Below are 7317 nucleotides of genomic sequence, written 5' to 3'. Positions count from 1 at the left end.
CATCTTGTCTATCTCCACCGACACCCATCACCACCTCATCACCAGTAATTCTTTTCTACTCTAAGCACAAGGCCAGTCGATTAGATCGACCACAGTATGCAACTGATACTTAATTTATCGACCCGGAAACGACGAAAGGCAAAGTCGACCACTGCGGAATTTGAACTCAGAACATAAAGACAGATGAAATAGCTATTTCTTTACTACCCACAAGGGGCTAAACACAGAGAGGACAAACAAGGACAGACAAACGGATTAAGTCTATTATATCGACCCTAGCGCGTAACTGGTATTTATTTAATTGACCCCGAAAGAATGAAAGGCAAAGTTGACCTCGGCGAAATCTGAACTCAGAATAAAAAGACAGATGAAATACCGCTAAGCATTTCGCCCGGCGTGCTAACGTCTCTGCCAGCTCGCTGCCATACCACCTCATCACCTGTAATTACCGTTACAAATAACTCACAAACGACAAGAATATTACACATGCTGTTACCCTGAGTAAAGCTAGATAGACAAAAGTATACCTCAACAAAATTCGGAACATATGGAATTCTGATTCAATAAAACTGTATCTCACAATGCTTTCGTCGTACCAGTGCTAGTATCAGAATTTGGGATATGGAAATGGAGACTTGAAGAAATTGTGATTTGGACATCAGGTCTAACAAAATACCGTAACTGGTGAATTGTAACAAAATACACTAACGCCTAGCTACATATACAAGGGAGAGAATTCTAGTAATATTGAACAAAAATATAAAGTGAGAGAAGACTGCTTTATTTTCTTTACGTACAATAGAATTGAAGAACAGTAAAACATTGGAAAACTATTCAGGGCTTCTGTATTTGTATTTTCCGGGTGAACATATGTATGGAATATACGTGCTTGTACACACAAACATAAATGAAATATAGAAACTTGTATTACATCGTGACACGCACACGCTTGCACACCCGTACGCGTGTACATATAATCAACACGTATGCACATATGCGTATGTAAAAAAAAAATTCAGAGAGCTACAGCGACCAAGATATGTTTTGAATGAAAAGATATTTGCCATTTTCCTGGTGACCGGCTTGAGTTTTACAAATCCCAACAAAATATACTCACACATACAAGCGTGCAAGGAAACAAATACTGCCTCTCTCTCACATGCACACGCGCATACATATATTCATACATACTGGTGGACAGACTAACGAGGTAGACAGAAAGATAAACGGACCGACCGACAGACAGACAGATAGATAGATAGATAGATAGATAGATAGATAGATAGATAGATAGATAGATAGATAGATAGATAGATAGATAGATAGATAAAAAGATAGATTGATTGATAGATAGATAGATATATAGAATGTTTGTTTTTTTCAATTCTTCATTCACCGCTTATTTCATTTTTATTTCGTAGCTCTCATGATGGTAGAGTCAATGTTCTTTGAGATTAAAATATTGATATCTACAGCCATTTTAGAATACATAAAGTCGAAAGAATTATTTTCTCGAACCGAGAAATTTCAAAAACATGTGTGCCTATGTATGTGTGGTGTGGTGTGAGTGTGTGTGCGTGTGCCTGTATGTGTGTGTGTGTGTGTGAGAGAGAGAGAGAGAGAGAGAGAGAGAGAGAGAGAGAGTCATTGCACTCTGGTGCTGCGATCTGAATTCATTTGATTTTAACTCGCTTATGGTTCATAAGCCAAATTTAGCATGTAACGCTTGATACAAATTTGTCGATTATTCGTCACGTAGACACGCACCTTGTGAACATCCAACCATAGCATTTTGTAATCATATTTTGAATCTTGTATCTAAAATTTTCATAATTTTTATTCATGTGTCTCCATTTTCAACTTACGTGCAATATTCTTTTGAATTCTTGAGGAGAGAAGTGTGACGCGTTTTTATATTTTCCCCCTATTCATATTTACTATGCCATTGTTTATAATATGCTTTCAACTTTACAGTATTGTTTATTTTATAAGAATTATGTAGTTGCAGATAAACCCTTACTGCACTTTATTTGTAATACATCAAGTAGCATTAGCTACACATCTTTGCCAAAAGACAACCACTACCTAGAATGGTATTGTTCTTATTCTCTCTCACACCATTCAAACTTAGTTGTTTCTTTGATATTATTAGAGAAAAGAAATATTCATTTGTCCTTTAAGCTCTCAAACTCTTTTAACATTTTCCATTTCTCGAAAGAAAGTCTTGACCAACTTTGCAGACCCCTTCCATTCATCAATCTCAACCAGGTCCGGCTCATTCTGCTAAGTTTTCTTTCCTAATTTCTCTTCCATTTGCAACTAATATGAATTCAGTCTCCATATCCGCATCCGTAAATTTCATTATTTAATCTCACGGTTTCATCATTGTTCGCAGACTATCCCATACCGATAACTCGTCCTATCAATGAAATGAAATGAAATTATCTCAAAAATGTCCCTTCTCTTTCTCTGAAATGCTGTTTTTCACTAACATTTTCAAAATCTGTATAGCTTTCTCCTTCTCTCCTAAAAACTCTCCTTAAATGGCAACCACTTTAACCACGTAAACAGTCAACCCATAGAATTTACTCCACTGTTTCAGAATGAGAGAAACAGTGCAACTCCGCCTCTCTCTCTGTCCCCGTCTCTTTCGTCCATCGACAACAGTATAAATTCTGTGGAGCTTGATGTAACGAAGAATTTAGTTCTTTTGGCATTTTGCTGTACTCCCTCATCTTAGACCATTGAGCATGACTCATTTTCTCAGAGTTGATTCTTAGCAAATTTAGCACCGATGAGTCCCGCTCAGAACGTGCCTTTGAAGTATGTAGACTACATTGTATTAAATCTTATTGTATTAAATCTTAAAATTATGCTCGCAGTCCCCATGCTGCCATAACATAAATACCTCACTGAATTTCTGAACAGAAATGGTGATAGCAGCCTTCGGTGAGAATATAAAAACCGTTTCTTTCATTTGCACAAACTCTAAATTAGTACATGTGTGAAGGGAGATGTGAGCTCACATTTTCTAGTTATAAATAACGCAGTTGAAATCCTCAATATGGCTACAAATTTTGCACCTCATCATCTAATGATGTTTTTCATAGTGACTCCTTTAAGCTAACACCACAACTGCCCTGCAAAGAATACGAGTCTCCTTTAGATTTAGGAAGTACATATGCAGTGATTAGGTAAGCCTTCCTTGCAAAGCTCGTGGAATAACAGTATTAAAAGATTGTTCACACTTATAGAATAGCGCTGCTGCTGCGGCTACACGCAACGTGTTCTTAACCTGAGTTCAAAGTATGACCATTAACACTAGCCACTACAACACATATACGCTGTTTATTCCTTGTGCTTCAGATTTTAGTATATAACATGGTTTCCAAATGTTTATTGTCAGCAATGTACAACTTAAAATCTACCCTTGGAAAGATGGCAATATATTATTCCATACAGTTTGTATTCGTACGTGATCTCATTTGACACTAAATGATGTTAACATCAGATTTTTTCTTCGTCTAATGATGGTTTCGTTTCTAATACTCCCTCTTTCGTTTCTGCCTGAAAATTATTATGCCGTTATTCATGTCTTGTTTTGTGTGTTTTTTATAACGAATTTGTTGCTGAAGGCTTAGAGAATCTATACGTGGCAAACGCTATCGGAGGCAGACATTTTGATCATTAATCTGTCATGCTCATAGTTTTCTATTCACTTCTACAGTTACTATTTAGAGCGTTGTTGATCAGTAAATGCTATTTATTGCCATAACATTCTGGGCGGGGTCCCTTCTGTTCTCATGAAAATATTTCCAGGCTGAGCTTTTATCTTCTGTAATAATCTTGATGTTAAGTCCTTGTTTCTTTTTCTGTGTGAGTTTAAAGTTTTCTAAGCTTTGTGGATGACTTTAGTTGTCCAGCTGTTGTGATTTGCTGTTTCAGTCGGTCGCTGAATATATTTAACTATGTTGTCTGCACCTCCACCTACGTATTGTTATCAGTAGTTTCGAAGATAATCATCTCCTGGCGGAGCCACTTTTGTTTCGTTTGTGAACAGCTTGCTGGGTTATTCATATTCCTTGTGGGTTTCACATGTTATTTACATCGTTGACTTGTGGATGGAGTGATTCAAGCCCTGCTCATAATACTGCTTTAGATCTTTCTGCTGCCTTCGCTGTTGCAATTGATTCCTAACATTTTTACCTACTTCTGGTGAAAATTGGTTTGGTTTAGAGTCACACAGTATATTCTTTTCAATGAAGTGTCACCATTTCCTGATCATAAAGATAGATTTTCTGCAATTGAGCGAATAACTCAATAAAGCAACACATTGATTTTTGGATACTGTACTTTCTTAATGTTGTTTTTCTTCCTTCTCTCCTTCTCTCTTTCTTTCAGAATTTTTCGTTGATTTTACCATTAAAATCTACAAATTTTTCTCTCTATCATTGTCTGCCGAAAATGCTCGATTTTTTGCTTGGTTCTTCTCTCTGAGATGTTCCGAGCTAGTTACAATTTTCCGGTACGTATCTGATGCTTAGAATAGTTGATTTATCCTGATGACACTACTGTTTCTATCACTTTCACTATGTTAACGATAGCTATTAAGTTCACATTTACTTATTCTCTTAATCATAATTGCTATGTTTCATCTCCCTATCGTTTGAAAAGCGATTGTGCTTCGTAAGAGTTGTACTGCGTACTACAGTGTAGAGTATATGCTTTATATGTTGTTTATATTACGTCCCTGGGTGGTAGTTGTGTAGAATTCGTGTTTCTGGGGATATCAGTAAATGTTATGTTCTCGAATATCGATTATGCGATTAGTATATATTTTATTTGTTGGGGTGTAACAGTGCAGTATATATGTTGTTGTAGTTGTATTATACTCTTCATTGTTCATTCAGTACATTGGGTCTTTTATTATATGACTGCTAAATTCAACATGAGTTGAATGAATTGGTCAGAGAGTGTTCTGTGTAATAGGACCCTGAGGATTTCTCTCAGCAAAGCACATCTTCAATACCGCAAACACTACATCATACGACTGGTGACCACAAAATAATTCAGGGTTCAGTAACTAATAACACTCTATAAAGTTCAGATCAGCCCGAAAATGGGGTAATGTTCCGACATGTGGTTTGTTGCTGCAGCTACTCAGGCATAAAAGGAATACAAGTTACCCTACGGATTCGGATGAAACGACTTACCAGCTCGCTAGGTGTCGCCCAAGTTTTTCTTATTATACAAACTGGGCTGAAACCGTTGTTTAACATGCAGGTATTCCCTGGTACCCCATGTTTTCTTGCAACCATGAATTTGCAACTATTCAACGGCTATATTATTCAAATATGCCCTACATTAATTTCAATGAAGTCTATGGTCTGGCGATACCAATAAAACATTTCGGAACAACAACTTCTACCAAACAAAACTACGTCGAAAAGAAACAGCAATATTGATATGAGGCATATTACAGACCTTGCAGTGCATCTTCCAATAATATATCTAAGTAAAGCGCCCACATTTGGTTCTGTCTTTTATTATTGTACCGTCTATAAAATAAGTACCAGTAATTTACTTGTAATTATTCATTCTTTTACGATGATTATTTTTTATTCGTCGTAAAAATTAAGTATTACTATTTCTTTTGTAATCAGTCTCAATAGATATGCCTATACTTGTAAGCATATATGCTATAAATACATCTGTCTACGCGTGTGTGAGTGTACGAGTGTATGTATGTTTGTACAAACTATTATCAAAATGCTTCAACACTTCGTGTATATGGCATTGAACAAAACAATGAAAAGTTTACACGGCCGAGGTTCGTTGTTAGTCAAGATGTGAATAGGTTTTCTGCTAATTGGTTGTATTCATTTCCTACGGGGGAGTTGTTTTCTTTCATTACTATAGTTCAAAAAATTGAGAATCATACCGGGTTCAGATTTCACATAGATCGCGGCAGTCTACGGTCATCAAATCCGATGTTTCGTTAGGTCATTGGCCTACATTATTTTGGCCAAACAATTATTTATTCAATTAGCATGCATGTTTGACGGTGGGTCGAGTATCGTTCAAGCAGATGCGGGTTCAAGAAGATTAATCTATAGGAAGGTAAATATGAGGTACACCACTTCCAGACAAAAATATATATCATACCTATCTCAGAAGCATACACAATATTTCATCATCGCTTGGTAAATATTTATAAATGACCGATACTTAAAATTAAACATATCAAATAAACATAATTGAATTCATTTGTGTAAGAAAGTATGAGCGTATGTATGTGATGGTGGGTGGATGTTGGTGGACGGCTTCAAATTTTGTTAACTAAACAACGGGTTAATGTTAGGCTTCCTTAACTGGTTTAAATATAGCGTGCCAATGTACTGTTTCTTTCTCTGGAAAACAATTGTACTGCTTAAAAGCAAACGAGAAACAAAGTGCGGTAATTGATTGTACTACATGAAATAGCTATCAAATCTCCCTCTGATGACATCGTGACGTCTTAAAAAATGGAAGAGCATATTTGAATAATGTAGCTGAAAACTATTTCGTCCGGAATAAGAGAAGTAATTGTCTTGGTTGAAATATATTTCATAAGAAATCACGAGGAAAAGAGATAAAACTGTTTTGTGTATATAAATTATTCTAAATCTCCGGTAGTTTATTTGTGTTCATTGAAGCCATTATGATAGGTGAACCTAAGGCAATAAGCTGGGGAAATGGATAACATGCTTGGCAAAATAATGCTAACATTTTGACCGTCTTACGTTGTGAGTTCGAACGCCGATGAGGTCGACTTGCCTTTCGTCTTTTCATCTATGAAATAAGTACCGGTCATATATTGAGGTCGATGTAATTGACTAGTCCCCTCCCCTAAAATCTCAGACACTGTAGAAAGAATTATATTTATAGGTGTAGAGTAAACAGCGCATCGGACAAAACAATTTGGTGTAAAAAATAGACAAACGTCGCCAGTATTTTACAAGGAAAAGAAATGTTTCTATATCACTGACGTTACTGGATATTGTTCCGAAAGATTCAATCAGTTATTAAACAATTTTTAGCTCTAACTTTTATTTATTCTCTCTTTAAACATATTTATATTTAATTCCAGAACACATATTTATATTTAATTCCAGAACACATATTTATATTTAATTCCAGAAAAGCTAATTTTGTTAGTTTATTTAGGTTAATTGTATTTTCCATTACTCTCAGGTCTAAATGTATGTCACACGTCATCGGTGGCATATTTCGATCAACAAGACATCATCTTGCGTGATGCGATTCCCAGCTGTAGGC

This window comes from Octopus sinensis, linkage group LG1 (genome assembly GCF_006345805.1).
Source record: "Octopus sinensis linkage group LG1, ASM634580v1, whole genome shotgun sequence".
Lineage (NCBI taxonomy): Eukaryota > Metazoa > Mollusca > Cephalopoda > Octopoda > Octopodidae > Octopus > Octopus sinensis.
This window is presented reverse-complemented; position numbering follows the sequence as displayed.